This window comes from Myodes glareolus, chromosome 27 (assembly GCF_982192425.1).
Source record: "Myodes glareolus chromosome 27, mMyoGla1.1, whole genome shotgun sequence".
Taxonomy (NCBI): Eukaryota; Metazoa; Chordata; class Mammalia; order Rodentia; family Cricetidae; genus Myodes; species Myodes glareolus.
Genome location: NC_142052.1, coordinates 15273263 through 15300775, shown reverse-complemented (window position 1 = coordinate 15300775; position 27513 = coordinate 15273263). Strand labels below are relative to the sequence as shown.

Genomic DNA, 27513 nt, shown 5'->3' with positions numbered 1-27513 from the left:
AGATAAAGTGCCTTATTGTACATAATATTGAAGATGCTTATAGGGGGCCTGCACTTGGTTTTTTAAAAATTATTCCACAGTAGAGTTTTCAAACTGGCTTTAAAACTCCCCAAAACCCTGGGATGCATGAATACTTTTTTATTGTTTTCATCTTCCTGGATGGGGTGGGTTACTTATAGGAACTTCAGACTAGAAAGAATTTACAAACCCTTTTATCATGCAGACCTGGTTTAATAGGATAGCAATAACACCATATAGAGCAGATACTCTCCACAATGAAGTTCATCAGCCTTAGGGAGGCAGGATAAATTCACCGAGTAACTTATACTAACACTAAAAAAATATGATGCCCAGAAATAGGGATTTATGTATAACTTTTATCTCATAAGGGAAGAGTATAGGAAAATAAGATAGTATTTTAACAGAAATTATTTTGATTACTGGGTGATGCTATACTGATCTCAGGATCATAAGAAAATCACAACAGTAAATACTGATGGATAAATCAGGAGGCTGAATTGAACATCTTGGCCACCGAGAACAGGTGACAATGGCGACAATAATAACGCCTGTACAAGTTACTTCAGAAGAGCAGGTATGAGTGTTGAATCAATATATTAAGAAATTCAAAGGTCCTTGAAAATCAGAAGTTGTTTGCTGTTTCAGTGCAAATTCAACCATGCAAGATCAATGACTGGATGAATGTTCCTAACCTAAGAAAGAAATCAAAGTGTACCTCCGATAAAGCACAGAGGCAACGGTGCCACCTGCCAAGTCCAGGAATCTTTCCTGTGGCATCCAGAGTTCCTGAATTGGCTCCAACTCTAAGGAACACCCAGTTTGTGAGATCACAGCTTTAGAGCAGGTCCCTGACAAAACGAGATTGAGATAGAGTAATCATTAACTGCTGGTCAATGGATTCATTAAAATGTTGAGTTGGGAGCTATTAGTGGAAGGATCAGAATGTAAGCCAAGGAAAACCCATGTCTTCCTCCACAGTGTCTCAGTTGCAGGAGGCTTCACACCAGCAAGTGCTGACTGGCAAGCAGTTTTCTTACAGGTCAATGACCATTTTCAGGGGATGTCTTGTGGTCCTATTCAGATTCATAATAACAGATTCCTGAACAGAAGCATATTTGTATTGAATAACTTAAGCATTGTTTTTGAAAATGCCATTTTATGACTTTCTAAAAGAATGTTTTAGGTTCAACTCCATCTGGATCAAGGTAGTCATTAATTACTGATGAATGGATTCATTAAAATGTTGAGTTGTGACACTGGTAGGTCTACTTTATTAGTATAAGTGGCTAATTTATTATCAGTTTCTTAGTTTTCATTTATGATCAAATGCCATTGTCTACTAAATACAAATTATGAAATCTCAGTTTTACTGTGAATTTTCTTCAAAATGTATGTTATTTGTCAAAGATCAAGTTCTATTTAGTTTCTGTTGACTTACTCTAAGTCCCAAGTAGAGTTTAAAGCTTCGCTTGTTGGCTAGTAGATGTCAGAATACTAGACAGTTAAGCCATCATCATGTTTTAGCCTTATAACAGTGGGTTCTGTGTTTTCTTCCACCTTTCAATTAGAAAACAGATTTATTTCAGAGCCCTGAGAATATGGCTGTTTCTTACATACTTTTGCCCAATAGGGAATTCTACAAATACCTGAAGAAACCTTCAGTTTTTGCCAAGATTTTTTTAAATTTTTTTTTATGTGAAAGATATTGAGATAGCCCGACTTAATTTAACTTGGCCATGCCTTGGCCTGTGAAATGATCGCTAAAAATAGAGTGTCCATTCTAAGTGAAAAATAAGGATTTAGAATTGTAGGAAAAAATAGATTCACCCATCTGTGCGAAGCTGGCTTACTGTGGAATATTATTTTAAGGTGTGTTACATTTGTTTATGCTCTGGAACATTCCTTCAATGATGTAAAGATGTGTTGTTTTTGCTTATGCTGCATTTGTTTAACTCTGTGAAGCTGTGATTCTTTGCCTGTCTAAAACACCTGACGGTCTAATAAAGAGCGGAACAGCCAATCGAGAGGCAGGCGAAGGGATGAGCAGGACTGGCAGGCAGAGAGGATAAATAGGAGCAGAACTCTGAATGAGGAAGGAGTAAGGAAGAGCAAGGCAAGGAGAGCATCAGGAGCCACCCAGTCAGTCATGGAGTAAGAACGAAAGTAAGATGTACAGAAGTAAGAAAAGGAAAAAACCCAGAGGCAAAAGGTAGTCTGGAAAATTTAAGAAAAGTTTGCTAGAAACAAGCTAAGCTAGGGCTGGGTATTTATAAGCAATAGTAAGACTCAGTGTGTGATTTATATGGGAGCTGGATGGTGCCCCACCAAGCCAAAAGAGTAAAAAACAAACAACAGCAACATTTTGGTGTTCCAACATGGGGCTAGAGGAAAAGAAAATCCAACTACACTTGCTTGTTGGTCCTCCTGTGGCCCATGTGACTTTACTTCCTTTGCATGAGAAGGTGGAGACAAAGATTGCGAGAGAAATGAGTCCAAGATTCTAGGTTTTATCTTCATTTTTGTGTTCATGCCATTGGTTGCATGAACCAAATATTGAGATTTCAAGTGTATTGTTAGGTGAATGTTTATATAGGTTTAAGACTCTTGGAGTTGATGTTCAATAAAAGAAAGAAATGTTAATGTTCTTCCTCATGAGAAATAGTTTTAGTGAGGAGTTTGGCAGAGACTGGCTGCCTTCATGTTGACAAGCAAAGAAAAGTCAAGAGAATTCATCAAGTACATTTTACACAGTAGATTCTAAAACCATGAGAACTATATACTTAGAATTACACACATTTTCTTTGGAATCTGACAGCCAAGTATGAGTAGTCTTTCTCATGAAAACAATACAAATAATGGACCTATTTTTACTTAAATTCCATAAAGATGGTGGGTACTAGTAGACATTCAATAAAGACTTGCCTGGTTATCTGGTTAATTCTATTAATCCTACCACCTGCCAAAATAGATTATATCAGAAGAGTCTTTACAAATCACTATTTCTCTGCTCTAAGATCCCTATTTTTATAAATCTGCAGAGTGGCCTTTTATCAATAAACCGCACACTTCAAAGCATTTTTATGGAGACAAGAGTATGATGAAGGATAGTTTCTACTGCCCCGTTTTTAAATTAAGATGTTTTCAGCTATAGGTAACAGGAAGTTTCAATAAGCAGGCTAAAATAATTTATCAGTCACAGGATATTTGAGATGGCTCAGCTGGTGAAGGTGCTAACTGGCATGCCCGACAGCTTGAGCTTGGTCCCCAGAACTGACATGACGGAAGGAGAGAGCCACTGCTGCACGTTTTCACTGGCCTCTACATATGCACCATGGCGTAGGCACAATACGTTCATTCCCACGTGCAGAGAGAGAGGGATAGAGACAGAGACAGACAGAGAGACAGAGACAGAGAGACAGAAACAGAGAGACCAAGGCAGAGAGAGAAATATTAAAAAGTTTATTACCTCCCAGGGGCAGGGCACTGTCTTTGCTTTCTCCTTGGAATTGAAATGTTTACATGTTGGTTTCATTCTCAAATGAACATAAGAGCGCTACATCAGATCTGGACATCATCTTCACATGAAAATCCACCAGAGAAAGAAAGGGTCCTTTGTCTTTTTCATAGACCCCTTAGCAGCAAGCACAACATTCCCTTAGATCCATGCACCAGCCTTCCTTCATGGATCACCACTAGATTTAGGTGACTTCTCACCCTAAGTCACACACTAGTGTGGGAGATACAATCAACAAGTTGGTAGACTAACCATTTGTGGAAGACTTTGTTCCTGGAGAAGACCACATGACACCTTCGCCTTGTTGGTATGTAGTTCAAATTTTTATAACATAAACATCTTTATATATTAATTATATAATCTATTAGTCCAAAATGTATTCTAATTTGAATAAATCCTTGACATTGAGGATTTTTTTTTTGCAACATGGTACCGCAAAATAGTAATAATTCTTTCTAAGAATCTAGGTCTTATGGATTCTAAAGGAGTAAACTAAAAGACAGGATAAGAAAATTAAAACCAAACAAATAAGTGTGCGTCACTTTGAATGACATCATTATAGCCCTGGACATCACTTCTCAATGCCTGGTGATGTGGAAGGAAGAAATGATACCACCTTAATACTACAGACAATACACAGAGGATTCAGAGCTACGAAACAATGCTGACAGAACAAGGAACAGAGTCGGATCTTTAAAATGGAAATGTAATATTTAGAGTTCTCATTTACTCTGAAAACATTCCATAGGCTTTTTTTTAAAGAAACACTTAAAATATAGCAAGTGATACACAAACAGTGTCAGCTACAGATTCTTCTGCCCTTTTATTCATTCAATAGCTGTTGTTGAGGACCTAGGATTTCCGGGAACCCTCCATACCAAGGCAATTTATTTCTATGTCCTGGATATTCCTTCTGGTTTAAAAAGTGCTCTGGTAGGCTGAGAAATGTCCTGCATTTAAATCTCTTCCTCATATTTATAGTCAAGTGTTTTTTAACCTTTCTATGCAAAATAAAATGATTGCATAGCAAGCACCGAGGCTGAGATCATCTTATTATTTTTTTAAAAAAAATAATTCTTTTTTTAAAAAGTATCTTTTCTCATTTTAAATGCCAAATCCAGTTCTCACTCACTCTGTTCCTCCCATCCCCTCCCCCCATCTCACCCCCATCCACTTCTCAGAGAGAGTAAGGATTTACATGGGAAGTCAACAAAGTCTACCACATTGCTTTGAGGCAGGAAAAGGCCCTCCCCACTATATCTAGGCTGAGCAAGGTATCCCTCCAAGTAGAATGGGTTCCAAAAAGGCAGAACAAGAAGTAGGGATAAATTCTGGTCTCACTGCCAGTGGCCCCACAGTCTTCCCAAGTCATACAACTGTCACCCACATTTAGAGTGCCTAATTTGGTCCTATGTTGGGTGCCTTGCTGTCAGGCTGGAGTTGGTGAGCTCCCATTAGCTCAGGTCAGCTGCTTCACTGGTTTTCCCATCATGCTCTTGACCTCTTTACTCAAATTCTCACTCCTTCCTCTCTTCAACTGGACTTTGGGAGCTCAACCCAGTGCTCAACTGTGGATCTCTGCCTCTTTTTCTATCAGTTATTGGATGAAGGTTCTATGATGACAATTAAGATAGTCATTAATCTGACTACGGGGCAAGGCCAGTTCAGGTACCCTCTCTACTATCGCTTAGAGTCTTAGCTGGGGTCATCCATGCGAATTCCTGGGAATTTCTCTGGTGCCATACTTATTAATAGATCCAGAATGGCTCCCTCAACCAAGACATCTCTTTCCTTGTTCTCTGGCTTTGTCCTTCCCCAACTTGACTATCCCATCCCCTCAAGTTCTCCCTAATCCCCTCCCTCTTCCTCCTCCCCTTCTGCCTTCCTTTCTCTCCCCCCCTCCCAGTCTCCCCTGGGATCTGTGTATGTTTCTCTCAAGGTCCTCCTTGTTACTAAGCTTCTAAGCTTCTCTGGGGTCATGGACTATAAGTTTCTTATTCTTTGTTTTACAGCTAATATTCACCTATGAGTGGGTAAATACCATGCTCATCGCTCTGGGTCTGGGTTACCTCATGCAGGATTTTTTTTCTAGTTCCATCCATTTGCATGTAAATTTCAAGATGTCATTGTTTTTTACTGTTGAGTAGTACTCCATTGTATAAATGTACCATATTTTCTTTATCTGTTCTTCAGTTGAGGGGCATCTAGGTTGTTTTCAGGTCTGGCTATTGCAAATAATGCTGCTATGAACATAGCTGAACAAATGTCCCTGTAGTATAGTTGAGCATCCTTTGGGTATATGCCTATTTGTCTTATTGACTGTATCCTTTGCTTTACAGAAGCTTCTCAGTTTCAGGAGGTCCCATTTATTTACTGTTTCTCTCAGTGCCTATGCTACTGAAGTGGTCTTCTGTGCCCATGCATTGAAGGTTACGTCCCACTTTCTTTTCTATCAGGTTCAGTGTGGTCAGATTTATATTGAGGTCTTTAATTAATTTGGACTTGAGTTTTGTATATGGTGATAGGTATGGATCTATTTTCATTCCTCTACATGCTGACATCCAGTTATGTCAGCACCGTTTGTTGAAGATGCTTTCTTTTATCCATTGTATAATTTTAGCTTCTTTGTCAAAAATCAGGTGTCATAGGTGTGTGGATTAATATCTGGGTCTCCAATTTGATTCCATTGGTCAACCTCTCTGTTCTTATGCCAATACTAAGCTGTTTTTTTATTATTGTAACCCTATAATAGAACTTGATGTCAGGGATGGTGATGCTTCTGGAAGTTCCTTTATTATGCAGGATTGTTTTGGTTATTTGTGATTTTTTGTTTTTCCATATGAATTTGAGTATTGTTATTTTGAGGTCTGTGAAGAATTATGTTGGGATTTTGATATGCATTGCACTGAATCTGTAGATTGCTTTTGGTAGGATTGCCATTTTTATTATGTTGATCCTAGCTATCCAAGAGCATGGGAGATCTTTCCATTTTCGGGCATCTTCTTCAATTTCTTTCTTCAAAGACTTAAAGTTCTTGTCAAACAGGTCTTTCATTTCTTTGGTTAATGTTACCCCAAGATATTTTATGCTTTTTTGTCTATTCTGGATGGTGGTGCTTTTATTATTTTTTTCAGTTTATCATTTGTATATAGGAGGGCTACTTATTTTTTTTTTTAGTTGATCTTGTATCCTGTCACATTACTGAATGTGTTTATCAGCTGTAGGAGTTCCCTGGTAGAATTCCTGGGGTCACTTTTGTATACTATCATATCATCTGCAAATGGCAAAAGTTTGACTCCTTCCTTTCCAATTTATATTCTCTTGATCTCCTTTTGTTGGCTTATTGCTTTAGCTAGAACTTCAAGAACTATGTTGAATAGCTATGGAGAGAGTGGGCATCCTTTTCTTGTTCCTGATTTTAGTGGAATCACTTTGAGTTTCTCTCCATTTAATTTAATGCTGACTATCGGCTTGCTTTATATTGCTTTTATTATGTTTATATATGTTTCTTGTACCCCTGGAGATCATCCTATTTTTAATGCGTTTTTGGCTGTGCACCATGTGGACATTTTCCCAGGATTGCTCATGAGTAGGACTAGAAACATTTTATATTACTTGTTTGTCTCTCAAGTTGCTACACTTACTTAGTATAAAACTTATGGAGCAAATTAACACTTTTTTTCTCAGTTATTTTAAATGTCATTATTTCTAATCATTTAATTCACAGTCAGGTCAGCTAAGCAAATTCACCAGTTCTTTCCGTTCTATGGTTCCATGCTCCTGTCATAGACTGAACTGGGAAAGGGACTTTCAGAATGGCGACTGACCCTTCTTGGTCCAAGAACAGAAATGCCCAGGTAGAACGAATGCAGGTTCTGGCAGGGAACAGAAAAGTCAATGTTGTCTATAGATCAGGATGATTCTTGCTATCATTTTGTCCCCTAAATCAAAATGATTCACTAATAGTATGCCCCTCCATATTTCCAGCATGTGTCTCCTCCCAGTAAAGTCACCACTGAACACCCCCAAAAAACCTCACTTTGATCCACAAGCTGCAAGAAAAGTTGCTCAGTTGTGAATTTGTTAGGCTATATATTCTTGTAGCAAGTGTGGGTTTTCTTTCTCAAAACTCCTATGGCCTCATTGGGGTAATTTTTTAAAAATGACATCTGCTTGTTTTCCTAGTTACCCCTTGACTAAGGTATAGCAAGTTGAATAGGTAGAAAGTCTACTTTGTCAAATAAGAGCTTTTAAAAATAGAATCAGCCCCAATTTTCTACATTTATCTGTTAAAAGAGTCTACTGAGTATCATAAATTGCCCTCAAATTCATGAACCACAAAATACCAAACGCACACAGATACAGATGCACTGCCATGCTATTGGTGTGTGTGTGCACATGTGCACACGCACACACACGCATGCACATGCACAAGCATGCATCCATGGCAGTGTATATGTATCTGTATGCATTTGGTATTTTGTGGTTCATGAATTTGGGGGCAGTTTATGATACTCAGTAGATTTTGGGATAATTCTGCGTCTCCTATTTTAAATGATTTTTATTTCTTCCCCTGACTGGTGTTATTTGCTGTAGTGGTTTGAATAAGAATGGCCCCCATAAGCTTATATATTTGGAACCGTAAGCCCCAAATAAACTCTTCCTTCTATAAATTGCCTTGGTCATGGTGTGTTATCATAGCTATAGAAAAGCAACTAAGTCATTTGTCAAGTAAACAGGTAGGTTTAAATATGATTGTCCCCCCCCCACACACACACAAGCACTCAAGTTACTTTTCTAAATGAGAACTAGACAATGTGTGATCAAGCAACTATGGGGCAAGGTAGAAGGCACCTCGGTAATGCACAAAGGGAAAAATCACTTTGTAAATTACTGACGTTTGTATGTCTGAATGACCTCAGAATAGGAAAGGAAGCTTGTGAGTTTTCCCCTCGATTCATTGATAACTACTACAGAAGTTACAGCTCCCACAACCACCCTAAGAGCCTAGAAACTGAAGGAAATTCTCTCTCATTGATTACAAAGAGAGAAGCGACTTTCAAACCAGCCAGCTCTACAGCATAAAAGTGGTAATTTTGCTGGTGCAAATTCAAATATATTTTGGTTATTTAATCTTAGAAAGTGGGTCTTAAAAAATAGAGGATGTATTTTCAATAGCTCCCTAGTTAATTATAGTAGAAAAACTGCTCTCTCTCTCTCTCTCTCTCTCTCTATCTCTCTCTCTCTCTCTCTCTCACACACACACACACACACACACACACACACACACACACACACACTAATTATTACTGATTGACAAATATCTCCCAGTGCGAAGTTGGGAGGAAGTATATATATTTTATATCTGTTTAAATGAAGTATAAAGCAAATTTCAGACACTCAAAAATTAATACCTGGGAAAAGTAGGAATTTTGAGTGAAATTAGGAAACAGGCCAAGGTTTGGGATCATAACAGAATGAAGGCTTGCGAGAGCTAGCAGTAAAATGGGCAGGTGCGGTCGGTCCTGCAGACTCATGGTGTGGTCTTTTGCTGTCAAGCGTGCTTCCTGGGAAATGATCCTGCTGGCAGTATGAAACAAAGAGAATCGAGAGAGCTCAGCAGAAAAGCAAGAGAATGTGACAAAAGTGTGCATTTGTGTGAACCACCACCAGCAGCAGGCGGCTCTAATTCCAGTTAGATTATTGTCTCTGAAGGAGCTAGACCAGCACGCGTGGATTGGTCTCAGCTCATTTTGCATCAATAGTTGCAGTTGTTGTAATTCACTTTGCCAACTTCATTCCATGATATCCTCATGATAAAACCAGCAAAGTTAAAATTGTGTATTTCACAAATGAAGCCTCAAGAGCTATAGCCAAGGCCTCGCACATGGTGGACACTGAAACTGACATCTGATCCCAGACCTGCCTCCAAATCCTAATAGTTTATCATTATATAATGTGTAGATCCAGGTAGAGATGGCAGCAATTGACATAGTGTAGAAATCTGAAAATTATTTTTTTTAATTTAAAATTATAGTTCTTTATGCTTTTGAGGCAGGATCTTAAGTAGCCTAGGCTGGCCATGAATTTACCATGTAGCTGAGGCTGCCCTTGAATTCCCATCCTCCTGTTTACATCTCCCGAGTATTGGGATTACTGACTTGTGCTACTGGCAAGCCTGGGTTCTGGAATCTTACGCCGGATGCCAGCAAGCTTCTTCACTGAGTAGCAAGAGAACTAAAGTAGAATCAATTTTCCCTTTCCTCGCTCTTCCTTTCCCTCCCTTCCTCCTTTCCTCCCTTCTGCTTCCTTTTCTTGCTCCTTCCCCTTCTTTTTCTTTTCTTTTTAATGGACTCACAATGGTAATGGCATAGAATCAGAAGACATATAGTGTAAAACTGTCTCAGACTGGGTAAAAAAAAAAAAAAGAAAATATTCTTATTGTTTTATGATCCCATTTAGAGGGAACATTTTATTTATAGCTTTCCTCCCAAATACACATTAAGGTGATATTGAGCTCTTGGTAAAATTATATCATACATCTATGCTGACAGCTTGCTTCCTGCACACAAATCTTTATCTGCTACTTTCGGCTTTCAATATTTCCTCCAAAGAAGTGAGTTGGGACATTAAAGGGTCCAGAAAGAAACATGAAACAGATGGAACCCAGGTTTTTGTGTGAAGTGGGGGTCACACTGAAGTAATGGAAAACCAGCCAGAGGGAGATGTGAGAGGAAAATCCATGGAGCACACACAAGGAGGAATCTTCCTAGCCTAGAACTTTAGGAGTTTACAAAACACTTAGTGTATCCTCCAGATGGTCCTTGAAGTTGGGTGTTCTTAAATACGGTATAGGAGAATGGTCCTCAGCGCCTCCTGCAGGCTTCGGACAAATACTTTTGACCATTTAACAGTGCTGACTTTTGTGACTCTAGTGTTTGGTTTCTTTCACTTTTTTTTAATAGTATTTAAAATTAGTTTTAATTTGCAGTTTTCCAGTGGTAAGATATGATTATGTTGAATACTTTTTGTTCGTTTGCTTATTTTTCAAGACAAGGGTTTCTGTGTGTAAACAAGCCTAGATGTCCTGGAAATCACTTTGTGGACCAGGTTGGCCTGTAACTCACAGAGATCCTGCCTACCTCTGCCTCCCAAGTACTGGGAGACATGTGCCACTATGCCTGGCTAAATGTTGAACACATTGAAAAATATTTTATTAGCCAATTGTGTTTCTTTTGACAACTGTCAATTCATTTTAGTAGCACATTTATTGATTCATGTTTTTTAATTGGTGTTTATTATTATTTTTTTTAGTTTTTCTTTTTAATTCTGGATAGTAGCCCCTTGTCTGAAAACAGAACTGGTACATGTTTTCTCCCATTATGTGAACAGTTTTACTCTGTGGGTATAATTTCCTTTTTTTATATAAAAGTTTATTAATTTATAAAAGTTTCCATTTCCGCCCCTCCTCCCAACACCCTCCCACACCCCCCACTCCCTCTCCTCCTCCCTCTCCATCCCTAAGAGCAGTCAGGAACTGTGGAACTTGAACTGTGGGAAGTTCAAGTTCCTCCCGCCTCCCTCCGGGTCCAGGAAGGTGAGTATCCAAACAGACTGGATCCCAAAAATCCAGTATATGCAGAGGAAACAAGTCCCAGTGTCATTGTCAATGGCTTTTCAGAAAGACCCCAGGCCAGCCACATTCAGAGAATCCGGCCACATTCGGAGAATCTGGTTGGATCACGTGCTCATTCAGTCCCAATCCAACTGGCCTTGGTGAACTCTCATTAGATCAGTCCCCTTGTATCAGTGGGTGAACGCACTCCTCACGGTCCTGCCTTTCTTGTTGATGTTCTCCCTCCTTCTACTCCTCATTTAGACCTTGGGGGCTCAGTCCAGTGCTCCAATGTGGGTCTCTGTCTCAATCTCCATCCATCAATGGGTGAAGGTTCCCTCTGGTCTTGCCTTCTTTGTTCACGTTCTCTTTCCTTCTGCTTCTCGTTTGGACCTAGGGAGTTAAGTCCAGTGTTCCAATGTGGGTCTCTGTCTCTATCTCCATCCATCGCCAGATGAAGGTTCCCTCCGATGGCTGTCTGCTAGAAGTCAGTGCCCCTTGCTGGTCAGGAATGTCGCTGAGCTGACACAGCTTCTTTCACTTTCTTCACTGGCATTCTGACCACGGGTAAGACCCCTGAGATCTACAGCAAGGCATTGGCTCTTGGCGGTGACTGTAGACAAATCCTTGAGGCAGAGAGGAAGCAGGTTTAGAGGGCTGGGTTGAGCTGACGTTGGGGAACAAGAATACTGAAGTTTTGAGGCTCAGAAGAGGCTAGGCCCAAACGGAGGCTGATAGTTGAGGAGGCCTAACTCAAAGGCAGTGTTTGACAGCAAAACCCCCCATTTCTGTGCTACCCAAGAAGGAAGCTGGGGATGTGAGTCTGCAGTTTAACGGGGTTTGTAGGGTGGGCACCACCAGTCATGGCAGTTTGACCACCTAGATCTGTGTTTCCCTGTTTGTTTTTTCTCCTAACGGGATCGCACCTGTCAGCGTCTCAGTATCCCTGAGCTCCCCTGGTTAGCAATGAGGAAACTCCAGCACTCTTCCCTATCTTCGCCCTCCCTCTTTCCTTTACAGGGGAGTTTGTCAAAATTCTGTATCCACTCGCTCCGTTTCCTCACACTCCACTAGCTCCCTTAGAGACCCATTTTCATTTTGACCTTTGCTCCTTCTCTCTAACAATACAGCTCTTGTTGAATCACCTGTGACCACCGTGCTTCTAAATCCAGCAGACAATTTCCAGGTCTTGTCTCAGTTGACAGACAGGGCATTAACACCCCCCCCCCTCCCAAGGCTGTTTGACCATTGATCATCTTTTCTCTCTTAAAGTTTTCTCTTGGCCTCCTTATCTCCTCACTCTCCGTTCTTTGGTTTTTATCTGTCTTTCCAGCTGTTCTCATTCATTCTCTTTGCCATCAGAATTTGTTTATTTAAGGTAATGTAGGAGCCCTCTTTCCCACCTTTCTCTTGTGCAGGGCATCTCAATGGGAGGGCTGCCATCTGGATTTGCCTCTGCTCTCCTCACTGCTCAGAATGTAAGGGTACAGATTTACAGGTTGCTTTCTTGTTTCTGTTTAGCCCCAGCAGATCCTTGCAGACCAGCATGCCCTGGCGGTTGGTACTTGGAAGAACTAAAATGGCAACTAAAATGCCTGCTGGCCTGAGGGAACTTCCAAGGAGGCCGGCATGTCTCCCATCTACCCTGGTGTTGGGGCTTGAACTCTGGACCCTGCCCTGGACTGAACAGTATTCTTCCACTAAGCAATACTAAACATATACAAACAGGTCTAAACATACATGTCATAATAATACTCTTGCTATTTTTCTTTATTTCTTTTAAAACTTAAGTTTTTAAATCAAACTTAAAAAAATGTAAAATCCCCCATATTTAGCATTCTATTGCAAATTAACCAAAATTTAAACTATCTTATTCTTAGTAACTAGGATTTTTCAAAAAGGAGTTGTGTAGAAGTATGAGACAATTCTCCATTTTAAAGTAACATTTGCAATAAACATTACTATTATTGGTTTTCCTTGGCCTGCAGTTTCAAATAACCCTGAACAGAAACAGGTAAAGCAAAACCCTTGACCCCTGGACCTCTTGATACCAGGCAAGTTGAAATAATAAGCCCTGGCCAACAAAAGGCTTGAAGCAGGCAAGGAGAAGGAGTTAATGAAATCCTGCAATCGGATCCTAGGACCTCAGCAGACAGGGACAGCTGTTCTCTAGCCCTAATGAACCCTGCGAGATCACCTCCTGGCAAAATCCAACCCTGGTGGGTGCAGGCAAGTCCCAACACCAGGGAGGTGGCTTTGCTGGTGTAAATAACAGGGATCTGTTACCATGAGATTACCTGTCTGCAAAATACCTATTTATCTTCATTATACTGGCTTTAGAGGAAAGAGATGGGGGTGAATGTTGGCGTGTGTGACGATGGAGCCAGGGGGAGAGATGGCATCTCTGACCTCAGGTGAAATCTGCTGTAACTTAGTGAGTTTTTCTGACAGACAGATGGAGTCTGTAATGCTTAACTCCAAATACTGAGTCCTCATTAATGTTACTCGAAAACATAAGTAACAATCTCAGACAAGGATGCATTTGTATTTGGAATCACAACATCACAGTTTCCAGCTGGTAATTTCGATCTGATAATTTTAATTAAGCCATTATTATAGCCATTCTTTCACCACATTCTTGAGGGAATACTGCATGTCTGGCACTGTGCTAAACGTAGGTACCCAGTGATAACTGAAGGAGACATTGCACACGGAATCTCCAGCCAATGATGCAGTGAAGACAATGAATGAATGAATAAAAATGCTATTATATATTTAGAAAAATGTTCTGAAGAGGAAGACTATGCTATCAAAGGAAAAATAACAGGAAAACTAGAGGGAAACATAGACTTTAATCTCATCCACAAAGTGTAAAATGGAGAGAGCTATGCAAGGAAGGGTGGGAGGTAAGAATAACACACTATAATAATGAATTCCATCTTTATCTCGATTTTACTATAAAATTTAAACATAAAGTATCATGTGATTACAAAATATATAGTTAAACAAAGAGTCTACAAATAATGTAAAGTTAAAAGAACACATTTTTTTTCTCTGTCTCCATTTAAAATGTCTTTCTTGGCAGGAAGCAAGGATGATTGGCTGGTATATTGAATAATTCTCCCCTAATCATTTATCGTCTGTGGAGGAAGACAAGCATGGTCTCTGCCTTTGGGAAAACTGCACAGGCTGCCTCAACATTTGCAAAGGCAGCATACAGCCAGAGCCTTCTTCAGCATCCTCATGTGCTTCCCTGTGGAGAGAGTTCACATGTGCAAAGGTCAGTGGACACCGACTTCTTCACAGCCCGTATTCCAAAGTCACATTCCCACACCTTGTAGCAATGCCCTTAAACAGAGTTGGTAACTGTCGTTACCTTTCTGGCTGTCAATACAGCTAGTAAAATTATTTTACTACTTTTGTTTGGTGGCTAAGATCCAGGTTGGGTCATTCATAGTGCGTTGCTTCTGCACACATCTGACTGATTTTTGTAACAATGCTGAATACAGAAATAAAAAGATCCCTAAGTGGATACACGGGGCATAACGTTACTACATGATAACAAACAGATGGTCCTCCAAATATCAAATTGATAGCACTTTCTATTTTACCAGATCAAAAATGTGCTTGGAAACAATCTGGTTTTACTTTAGAAGCACAGTAAAAAGGTCAGTTACAGACTCACAGTCTTTCCCTTGAGGAGAAATCAATCCAGGGTTTACACCTAGAGACACTGAGCCCGCTCAGCCTCATGCATTCCTCACTTCGTAGGACTGTGAATTCCTGACAGTGGCAGACAGTGAATCTGGACCGTGAGAGTCCTGGGTCTCCAGGGAAGCCTAACAACAGAAGAAGGGAAACTGTGGTGGGAGACAAATGCCCTCAGCGGATGACGGAAAAGTAGCCAACACTTTTTAATTCGTTCAAAGGCCTGTGAAATACAACACGTGTAGAAAAGTGGCAAATCTGGAAGTGTGTTTAATAAGTGAAATATGACCTGTGTGACTATGAACCAAATGTAGAAATTGGTTGCCAATGCCCTACCAGCTCCCTCCTGTTTATTTCTGATTCCAGCCCCTTTCCATCCTTCAAGGGTTTCCACTCCACCTTTACCTCACAGCCCATTTGCCATTTTCTTTTCGTTTTTATTTTTGTCACCTAATTATGTCTTTAAACACTAGAGTGTAGTTATGGCCAATTTTGAGCATTATATAAATGAATCATATGTATGCATGTTTTTGGTTCTGCCCTTCATCATTTGGCATCCTGTAACTGACCATAATATGATAGGGGAGTTCAGCCAATCACTTTCTGTTTGTGGGGCGTGTCACCCTTAGGCTAAAGCTTGCCTATAAATCTGCAAGCGCGCTCCGCTAGCTCTCTCGCCTGGCTCCTGCATCCGGATGGATCGTTTGGATTCTGGTGTAAGCTGGTGTAAGTCTTACTTCTGTTTATTAAAGCTGTATATTTTGTATTAAGATAGTCTGGGGACTTTTCATTACTAATCGCCCTGTGGCTTCAATAATAGACCATAATAGAGAGATTCATTTATTTCACAATTAGTGATCTTTCAGTTGACAGAAATGTGAGTAGTTTTCACAGTCTGGAAGTAATGTTTCTATGTGCCTTCTTTCACTGTTTACAAGAAATTTGAGTTAAGAATGGATGAAATTGATGGATCATAGGTTATGCATATATCTAATGCTACTGTACAATGCCACAGCAGTTGCCTGGATTTAGCCTCTCACAGGAGTGTGCAGGGGTTCCTTCCAGCACACCATCACCCACTCTTGCTGCTGTCGGACTCGGTACTTGGTTTGGCAACTTGATCTGAGTATAGAGTTGCAAAGGTGAATTTCTATTATTTGTCTTAGGGATCATGTAGAACATTAGTTCAATTTAATTTATGTAAACACAACAAACCAATAGAACATTGCAATATGTGAAAAGAACAAAGCATATGTTCTTTTTACATGAAAATAAATATCAGATTAAATAAGACTGTAACAATATGTTTATTTGTCTTTCAGGTGGACTCACCTTTCCAACTCTACTATTTGGTAATAAAGTGAGACTAGAAACAGTATTCATGACTCTATAATCTGTACCGAGGAAGTGTGGGTAAGCGAATGGTCTGCCGAGACAACTGTTCCATGTGGCCTGATCACTTTTATTATGGATTGCTTAACTTGAATGGTTTTCATCAATCTATTTATCCCACACTGGTTTTGCCACTAGAGTTTTATGTCTGTCATGATTATCCATGCATATGTCTTAAGTTTTACTTACAATGTGGGTTATTTCTTCTTTTAGATCAATACCACACATCCATGCTGTGTTTTTAAATCTGGAGACGTAGAAGTTAGACTCCCTGAAGATGCAAACATTGATGAGAGAATCTCACTCCCTTGCGTACAGTGGTCTCACGTACAATGCCAGGTTTCAGCTATTCTGCTTCCAACAGTCTCAAAGTGTGGATTTTCCTACAGCCTGAGCTCACCAGGTCTGAATCCTAGAACTGGCATTACTCCGACGATGGGATGCGTTTGTTTTGACAGGTTGTTCAGACTCCAGGCTATGTTTCTGCAATCCTGATTGCTGAACTACAGGGAATTTGCTCTTCCATGAACACTGGATATAGTATCTTTTTCTGTCAATGAAATTTGATCCCAGAGATAAATTGAAAGTTTGCTACAGTTTATGTTGACATTTTATACTTTTTGAACTAGGTCTTTTTACTATATCCCATATTATCTATTTTGAACAAGATCTTTTTACTATATTACTATGTTATTATCACTATTTCTGTTGTATGGGAAAGTTAACGATTTTTGTAACAAAAAATATGGTGAATGTCTAATTAAAGAAAAGCCATTTGTATAGAAGAGTGTAGAAAGCATAAATTTCTGGCTTAGCAAATTTCCACACCCCATGTAGCCCTTTAACCAGAACGTATATCGGGAAACACAAAGCCTCTGGGACCCCTACACTCCCTAAGTAACCAGTATCTTAACCAGGAAAGGAGCCTACCTATTTGAACATAGGTAAACATGTCCGATCAGCGTGGCCTCTGTCTACCTCCTCATGCTCAGCAAGATGCTCTCAGGGTTAGTTTATGATGCTGCAAATGCTTGCAATGGTCACCACTGTGTGAAATCAGCTTTTGCACATTTACCTCAGTTTGTCCATTTGACCCTCAATGGCCATATGGATAGTTTCCAGCAATGTTGTTGAGAGGGTTCATGTCATATGAACATGTGGGCATTTCCGCTGAACTTAATTATGGATGAGGTATTTGAGTATTGAGGAATGCATAAGCTAAGGGTTTCTCTACATGGGTTGAGAATCCCTTAGCCACACTGCTCAGGACCAAAAGCACTTTCAATGTTAGATTTTTCTAAAGTTCTGAATATGTTCATATACATAGCAAGATAACTTGGGGATAGGACCCAAACTTAAGCATGGACCACTAAAGCACTTTTTAACAGTATTTTAATGTGCCTGCATTTCCTTCTATCCCTCTTTTCTGGTCTCCCTTCCTCTTATCTGCCTTTTGTTCTTTCTTCTTTCCTATTCTTTAACTGAGAGTGTGTGTGTATGCATGTGTGTGTGTATATGTGTCTGCATGTGAGTCTCTGTGTGTGTACAAATGCACATTTGTATGTGTCCGTGTGTATGCATGTGTGTGTGTATATGTGTCTGCATGTGAGTCTCTCTGTGTGTACAAATGCACATTTGTATGCGTCCGTGTGTATGCATGTGTGTGTGGGCCCAATGTCGACATCAGGAGTCTCTCATTTTTGCTCTCAGCCATATTCCTTAATTCAAGTTCTCTCAATTGAATTCAGAGCTCAGAGGTACAAATGGTTTCCCTAGCTAGTTTGCCTGAGGCCCCCTACCGTGAACACCTGGTCCTCCCGCTTCTGCCTCTTGAGAGCTGGGTTTGTGTGCACTTCTGCTGTAATCTTTCACATGAAGACAGGGGTGGAATTTTCTCCACTTCTAGAATCATGTTGGTCTGCTCAAAAGTTTCATGATTTAGAGCACTTCAGATTTTGAACTTTCAGGTCAGAGATGTTCCGCCTGAGTTCTAAAGGAAGTTGGATCATTTGCCTTCCCATCAGCAGTGTATGTGAAATTTTTGAGTTGTTCCAAAGCCTGAAATTTTGGTCTGTACAAATTTGGTCTGAAAATTTGTAGCTACTCTGGTGACAAGTAATAGAATCACATGACACTTTTAAATGCATATTTCTGATTACTAAGTGTACTTTCTCATCTATTTGTTGGACATTTGGATCCAATTAGTGATTGATTTAAGAAATGGTGTCTTGTAGCCCACGCTGACCCCAATCTTGCTATGTAGCTGAGGATGATCTTGAACATTTAAAAATTGTTATTATTGTTGATGTTAATTGTTTGTTTGTGTGTGTGTGTGTGTGTGTGTGTGTGTGTCCACATACGTGCACACCACAGCATGAATATGGAGGTCAAAGAATAAGTTTTTGAAGTCAGTTCTCTCATGACCCTTGTGGGTTAGCTTCCCTAGGGATGATTGGGATCACAGGGTTGACTTACACATTACTTGCTGTGTTCTCTTCCACTCCTCATACTTGTAACATCTTGTGGTTAGACTACTCCAAGTACTGTATGTTTTTAATGGTATTTTAAATATTATCTTGAAAAAATTTTAACTGGATGGCTGGGCTATGTTCGTGTATCAGTAGGTTGTTATTTTTATTTAATTAAAAAAAAATTTGAGACACAGTCTCATTATATATCCCTGTCTGTCCTGAAACTCACTATGTAGCCCAGGCTGGTCTTCAACTCACAGAAATGCAGCTGCCTCTGTTTCTGAGTGCTGGGGTTAGAGCTGAGTGTCATCACACTTAGTCAAGATAATTTATTTTTAAATGATGCTGTCTTAGGTACTGTTCTATTTTTGTGAAGAGACTAACACCATGACCAAAACAACTTCTGAAAGAAATTGTTTGATTAGGAGCTTGCAGATAGTTTTAAAGGACAAGTCTATGACTGTCATGGTGGGAAGTATGGCGATAGGCAGGCAGGCATGGCTGGGGCAGTAACTAAGAGTTTACATGCTCATCAGCAAGTTGGAGGCAAAGAGCAAGACTGGGGCTGGGCATGAGCTATTAGACCTCCAAGTCCACTACCAGTGGACATTTCCTCCAGCAAGGTCCTATTTCCCAAGCCTTCCAAAACAGCCCACCAACTGGGGATCAAACATTAAATATATGAGTCTATGGGGTGATTCTCATTCAAACCACCACAAATATTTCTGTATGTTTTTTCTACTTTATAATCTTTGTATAAATTTAATAAAATTATTCAAGAAAGTGAAAAATATTTGTAGTCTTCATGTCTTACTGCCCAGGATAGGACCTCAGAATAACACTGAACAGAAACAGTTAAGAAAGGATACTTGCTTGGTTTCTGACTGCAAAGGCAAAGTGTCCATTGTTTACTGGTAATTATATGGCTTGGTATAGTTTTGTGTTGGGGTTGGTAATATACACCATAGCTTCTTAGCAAAAAAAAACCTATTTTTGTTTCTGTTTTTCTGAGATATTAAAATGATAATCACCTCTCCTTATTTTGGCTTAATACTTTATTATCTGTAGTGGTATTCCTTATAGTTGCTTGCTCTCTCTTCTTCCTCCTCTTCTTTCTCTTTTTCCTACTTCTCCTTTTTAAAAAAATCATTTATTTATTTTGTATACAATATTCTGTCTGTGTGTATGCCTGCAGGGCAGAAGAGTGCACCAGACCCCATTACAGATGGTTGTGAGTCACCATGTGGTTGCTGGGAATTGAACCCAGGACCTTTGGAAGAGCAGGCAGTGCTCTTAACCACTGAGCCATCTCTCCATCCCCCACTACTTCTCCTTCTTATTCTCTAGTCTTTCCAGAGTTATTGATTTGGTTGAAGTCTTAGGGAGACTGCTCATTCATTTCCTGGTTTCTCAGACCCAAATAATCACACAGAAACTATATTAATTGCAAGACTGTTTGGCCAATAGCTTAGGTGTACTACAAACTAGCTCTTACATCTTAAATTAAACACATTTCTTTAAATCTGTGTATCACCATGAGGCTGTGGCCTACTGGTAAGGTTCCAGCATCTTTCTCCTTTGGCAGCTACATGGTATCTGCCTGACTCTGCTTTCTTTCTCCCCACATTCAGTTTAGTTTTCCTGCCTAGCTCTATTCTGCCCTGCCATATGCCAAAAGATACATATCTTTATTAACCAATGGTAATAAAACATATTCGCAGCATACAGAAGAGAATCCCATATCAAGTTTCTGTTATGATAAAACCTTGACTATAAATGATTGAGAGAAAAAATTGGTTTGTCTAGTCTTACATCATATAGTCTGCTAGCAAGGGAAGTCAGGGCAGGAATTCAAGGCAGGAACCTGGAAGTAGAAGCTGATACAGAAATCATGTAGGAATTCTGCTTTCTGGCATGCTTTCCATGGCTTGCCCAAATTGTGTTATAGCATCCAGGATCATCAGCCCCCAGATGGCACCACCCATGGTGATCTGAGTGCTCCTACATCAATCATCAATGGAGAAAATGCACTGAAGGCTTCCCCAAAGGTCAGTCTGGTGAGAGAATTTTCTTAATTTAGGTTGCTCTTTCTATAATAATTCTAGCTTGTTTCAAGTTGACACAAAACCAGCCAACACATCTACTTTTCCAAGAACTGGTGAGTCTCTTTGTTTATTCATTCTCTCGTACGATGCTTTCATTCTTTTGATGTCTGCTTTTCAGTCTCCCTTCTTTTTACTTTCTTTCAGTTCATTTTTCTTGCTATTCTCTTGGGTTAGACTCTTCAGTCATCCATAGTGACTAGAGTACATTTTCAGATGTAATTCTAGTTACTACAAGAACCATTTGCTTATCAAAAGCTTCCTTTTGTATAAGTAATTGAGCCAGTGAAAGTTATTTCTGCTTTTCCTTAAGTTGGGGGTCTCTTTGGAAAGTAGCTATTTATTTTGTTTTATTACTCATTTTTTTCATTTTTCTGTTCTTTTTTATTAATTGACTAGTTTCCAGCCTGATCACTTTTCCCCTTCCTCCTCTCCTCCCAGTTCCTCCCTCCAATCTCTTTCCTCTCTCCCCCCACCCCCATCAACTTCTCCTTTCTCTTCAGAAAATGGCAGGCATCCCATGTGTATTCGTCAACCATGGCATATCAAGTTACAGTAAGACTAGACACCTCGTCTCCTGTTGAGGCTGAACAAGGCAATCCAGTATGAGAAGTAGGGTCCCCAGAGCAGGTAACAGAGTCAGAAACAGCCCCTATGCCCATTGTTAGGAGTCCCACAAGATGACCAAGCTAACAACTGTAGTATGTGCAGAGGGGCTAAATAAGTCTCATGCAAGAACTCTGGTTAGTGGTTCCATTTCTGTGAGTACCTGTGAGCCCAGGTTAGTTGATTCTGTAGGTGTTCTTGTCCCTTTTGACTCCTACAATCCTTCCTCCCCTTCTTCTGCAGAAATCCCCATCCCCAAGCTCTACCTAGTGCTTGGCTGTGGGTATCTGCATTAGTTTCCATCAGTTGCTGAGTGCAACGTCTCTGATGAAAACTGGGACAGGCAATGGTCTATGAGTATAGTAGAATATCATTAGGAATCATTCCATTGACTTCTTTGCCTATTGTGTTTGACTCTATCCTAAGTCCCGGGGATATCCAGTTTCTGGGTCCTGGCCCTCCAGGTAGTATTATGGGTGGATTCCCTCTCATGGCATGGGTTTCAAGTGTACCAGTCACTGGTTGGCCACTCCCACAATTTCTGTGTGCTCTTTACTCCAGCACATCTTAAAGGCAGGGAAAATTGTAGGTTGAACATTCTGAGACTAGGTTGCTGTCTCTGTCCCTCCACTGGAAATCTTGCCTAGTTACAGATGACCATTTCAGGCTCTATATTCCCTACTGCTAGGAGTCTTAGCTGGGAACATCCTTGTAGATTCCCGCGAGTTTCCCTTGCACTAGATTTCTTGTTCATCCCAGAGATGCCCTTGATTCCTTGTCTACCCTAGTACTCTCTCCCTCCATCCTCCTCCTACTTGATCCTTCCTATTCCCAGGTCTACCCCACTCCTCATCCTGACCCTGCTGCTACTATCTACCTGTGATGCCTATTCTATGTACCCTTCATACTGAGATTCATATGCCTCCAGCTTTGAACCCACCTTGTTACTTAGCTTCTCTGGTCCTGTGGATTGAAGCATGGTTATTCTTTACCTTATGACTAAAATCCACTTATTATTGAATGCATACCTGGGTTTAGGTCTTTCTGGGTCTGAGTTATCTCACTCAGGATGATCTTTTCTAGTTCCATCCATTTGCTTGCGCATCTTATGCAGTTTAGATACCATGGCGCTCAGAGGAAATCAAGAGTGAATGTGCCCTGTTGTCATGAGCACAGCCTGTCATGGACACCAATGCCTTGGGTCTATGGGACTGCCAACTCTCCCTAGGCCAGGCTCAAGGAAATGGCAAAGTCTCTCCCTGCTCTGAGTACTGATGTTTTCAGTGTGTACTGAGAGCAGCCGCCACAGCAGGTCCCTCATCCTGGAAAACTGCAATGGAGATTGCTCCCCTATAGAAACCCCCTATTGAGTTTCCAGGTTGCCGGTGCATCTCCATCAGAGAGCTTAAGGTCCACTCTCTCCCAGCATGCTTCTGTTAGTTGGTTCTGTCTTTCTTTCTTAATCGTTCATTACCTCTAGTCAGGTTTACAAATGCAGCTGTTCAGGCCGTGGAAAGACAAGATGGCTATTAATAATAGCTATAGTTGTACCATCTAGTTGTAACCCTAGGCAAGAAACTTTGCTAAAATCTTCATTGACACTCTCTTACCTAATCTTCATGATAACTCAATAAAGTATGCACTCCTACTTTCTTCTTCCCCAGAGGAGGAAACCAGAGTTGACAGCGGTGTAGTAAACTACAATTTACTATTACTAAATATCTGAAGTAGAAGCAAAGTTTGAACCTGAGTTTTTGGTACCAGGGCCTGTAATTTTCTCTGCTTTCTTTATTCTCATATTTTTTCTGTTTTTTTCCTTTTGTTACATGATCTCATAGTGACCTCAGATTTGGCAAGTAGATTATGCAGCTTACGCTAGCCTTGAACTCTTAATCATCCCACTGGGATTATTCATATGTACACTTATACCTAGCAGAGCCTACATTCTAAAATTTTTTTGTTGCTTTAAAAACCATTTATTATTTTGGATGAATAATTACTTTAATGAACATCAATTCGTTCAATGCCCACACATCATTAAATGACAGTCTCTTTATTTTTAGAAACTAAGAAAACATAAAGCAAGCAGGATCTGGAGATATCAGATCAACATTTTATTGTGTAATGAACTTGTTTCTCAAATAATTAGACTGCTGAAGCAGCAGCATTTAATCACCAAAATACAGTTTTACAAGTCTTGTTTAGGTAGTTGACTAACTTGAAAACAAATACATGAAAACACAACGTTTCACACCAGAAGACAAGTTTCTGTGATGCTCCAGAGAGCACAGAGCTAGCTCTTCTTGTCCTGTTGTGCTGAAGATTAATTAGTTTAAAAAACATTCAATATCTTTTTCTTTTAATTTAAATAGAGTTTTATAAAATATATTTGAATCATGATTCTTCCTGGATTCTCTGTATGTTCTCACCCACCTAAACCCACATTCTTTCTTTCTCCCTTGCTCAGTATGACACACAGGTCATGGCCTGCTAGTTTTGGGAGGCCTGCTCATTCTAAAGTTTTACATCAAGCTTCTTCTTGTGTTCGAGAAGAATTCTACTTTATACCTCAAAATATGTTAAAGTTGCCTTGCATAAGCATTGATCATACATTGATATCAATGTTTCCGTCAAGGAAATCATTTTGGGGGAGACCTATAGAGCAACTGATGAGCCCCCTGAAATTTCAAGTTCCATTCTAAACAGAGCTAAGAGAGTCCTGATTTTCTTAAGGCAAATGGCAGCCCTCAGACCCCTTAGGTCAGCTGCTACCTAGATGGCATTCACAGGAGCTCTGATGGCCAGCTGCTGGGCACCTGTCTCTTTCCTTCCCTGTGTTTCAGGGCAGCCGGGCAGCCATGGCCTTTCCATCTCAGCATCTACATCTTCCCTGGTGGTGAGCAGTGACTCTGGGGAACCACTGTGCTCTTCAGGTTTAAAAGCTCCCGTCCTCAGCACAGCCCTCCACTGTAGATACAGCCCCCTGGACTGTTTCACCACTTTGAACCGAAGGTAGTGCGAGCCAAACGCTGTCATGGGAATCTTTTCAAATCCATCACAATTTGGGCAGAAATTCTTCCTAATCTGTAGAAATCAGAGGAAGGCGACATGCGTATGGTTCTTCAATTGAGTTTTGTTAGCTTCCCTTTAAAAGCAGCATTTAAAAGTTGTCTTTTAAAAGTAACTCTACTTTTGCCAAGGAAAGCTTTTCATTAAAGGCAGCATAGAGTTATTAAAGACTTCTGAAGAATAATAACTGGTCAAACAAAGCTGCTCATAAAAAACTACATTTTAAAAAAAATCTACAGGATTTCTCTCTTTCTTTCCATGCTAGGTAGCCTACATCATCTTCACGGGTAAGTGACTTAAATTGGTCTCTCTATGAAATACCATTGAGAACAAACCATTGTACTGTTTCCACAATGCCTCTATTAGAATCCTGTTCATTTCTGAGCTTTACAGTGTTTGTCACCTTCCACAAATACCAGATAGACACCAAAACTTGTTTTCATGTGAGCACATGCTGTTTCTCTCCTTTTCTTAAGGATTTTTATTTCTTGCTGTGAAAATCCCTAGTTGCTCTGAGAGTAACAATTGTATACAGCCTCTTGTAGACTAATGTACAAGCTGTGCAGCTATGCCTTGATTTAGGCACCACTTGTGCTAAGAAATTTAAGTATCTGCCTCATCATCTTGTACGTTTTTGCTTTCCCTTCATTAAATTTTCAGACAAGAGGTATACAGGTGAATCAAAACCATGAAGACTATCAGAATTTGAAAACTAAAGGATGATGGGCAGGTTAATTAAGTCTTGTTGGGGTCATGTCGTGTAGCAGGCAGATCTCAGAGTAAACATTAGAAGTAGCCGCTGAGAGAGACATGGAATCCTTATCGTTCTGTGACAATACATTCTGACCTAGATTTATATGTAATATCACCTACAAGCAGTTTGCTGCAGTTAATTTTTAACCAACATGCTGTGGCCCATGGAAAATAAAAGACATTTTGACTGTTGATTGGTCAAATAAAAGTCACAGAACTTCACAGTGGTTTTTATTCTAAGTCTATTTAGATGGGTAAGCACTAGCTCCCTCTTCATTGGCAGCACAGTGCCAGGACCTAGCGGCATCTTACAGCCCCACAATTCATCATAAAAACTTAACAACTAGTTATTGGATAATGAGTAACTTGGTACATCAGTTTGGATTTCTCCAAGGATCAATATAGTCCTTAGATTGCTCTTGCAGTACTATCCCCATTGGCTTGGGGAAGAGATGATAAACTCAGATTTCTTAGAAAGCTTTCCAGTCTTCCCTGGTAGAAGCTGAAAAACACACAATATACTTTCTAGACAAATGAACGGAACCAATAGACTCACACAGGACTGATCTGATGGAAGAATCCCGATTGAAACTGTAGGGTATGTAGGGACTGGTGTAAGAGCGGAGTCGGGGCCATGGTAAGGAGTCAACTCTGAGATGCTTTCTAATAATCTGGAAAGAGGAATCGGAAGACACCATCAATCTGGAAGAAGGAGAGCATGTGGTCAGCCTAAGAAAATGCAGAGATCAGAAAATCAGAGTTAAGAAAGGGACAGAGCTTGGCTAGCAAGAGGGTGTCACAGACTGATCCTTAGATCAACTATGCCCCTGGTTCTTTGTGTGCTGTGAATGGCCCCTGGTTCTGGCAGGCTACAAACGATGTGAACAGGTGATGCCCCGGGACTCTGCGTACCCAGCACCAGGCTTGTGGTAACTTGAATGGTAATCTTGACTCAGCCGATATAGGTATTCAAAAGTTCCAGGACCAAAAAATGAAAAACAGCTTACTTTTCATTTGTTCAAGAAGGACATGGGACAAGAATGAGTGGAGAGAATGAAAATATTGTGGATCCTTAGTGTTATAGCTCCAAGTCTCTTCAATTCATTTTCAGAAATAAACATTGTTTTTGTTTTTCCTTTAGGAAAGATGATCGTCATGAAATACCCAGCGGTGTTCTCAGCTTAACTGACTGCTTCAACACTAATGTGCCCATCTATGATTAATGCTGACAAATACCCTATGGTCCAGATTCTGCTATGCACACCCTCCAATCAAATTATTATGGCCCTTAACGAGCATATAACATTACAGATAGGGTCCAGTTATTATTTAATAGAAATGTTTGAAAACAACAATAAAACTCACAAGACTTCTGTTGTGGCTAAAAAGAAGTTTGAGGGCTTGGCTGAAGCATTTGTATCAATCTTCAGCCCATAAGTATAAAAGATTAACTGAACCAATCAGTTTGTAAAGAAGCTATTTGCCTCCATTTTAGAAGGCATTTCCCATAACTTGGCTTCATTGTTTTGGGTCTGTGGCAGGGCAGCTCTTCACGGTGGAGAAAAGTCACTTCCAATACGACCAAGAAGCAAAAGAGAAGGACGGGAGAGGGCATGAGGACCCCTCTCCCCTCTTAAAGAGCATTTTCCCCAGTGACTTAGACTTCCCATTAGGTTACCTCCCAAATATTCTATCATTTGTCAATAACATCACTCTGGAGATTAAGTCTTTAATATACAAGCCTTTGAAGGGGTATTCAAAATCCAGATTATGGAAGTACTCTTCCGGTCTGTGCTTGGCCCTTTTGTCTGTGGGGACTGCCCCTCTCCGCATCTTCAAGTTGCTTGCTCCTCTGGGGCTCAGTCTATGAGGCAGATGGTGAGCCTGCTTTGTTTCACCAGATATCTCGGGGAGGGCAGCAGTTTCCAATTTCCATTGTGTTTTTCGCTGCTCTTCACAGCACCAGGATTCCGTGAGGAAATTAAACTCTCTAGCCGTGTTCGACTCTGAAATTCTCCCGTCTTCAAATATGTGAACAGAATGAGAATTTCCATTTGTTTAATTGGTTAATACCTCAAGTACATTGTGCCCTGCTAGTGTCCCTGTTGATGGTGTCACACTTGGCAGATATACCTTTTATCTTTTTTTTTTCCATAGGTTTGTTCTTTTTCTTCTTTCTTTGTGTGACTGGTATGTACTGGCTTTTTGAAATCCCCAGAGCTAGTTGTGAATGATGTATGAAGTGAAAAGTCTTTACTCACA

The 27513-nt window shown here is 40.2% G+C and overlaps 1 long non-coding RNA gene across 1 annotated transcript; it reads left to right on the top strand.

Moving 5' to 3' along the window:
* Positions 1–16180: 16180 nt before the first annotated feature.
* LOC125400012 (uncharacterized) lies at positions 16181–26561 on the top strand. The gene is made up of 3 exons (XR_015000154.2): positions 16181–16271; positions 16464–16653; positions 26393–26561. It is a non-coding gene; the product is annotated as an uncharacterized LOC125400012 (long non-coding RNA).
* The last annotated feature ends 952 nt before the right edge of the window (positions 26562–27513 follow it).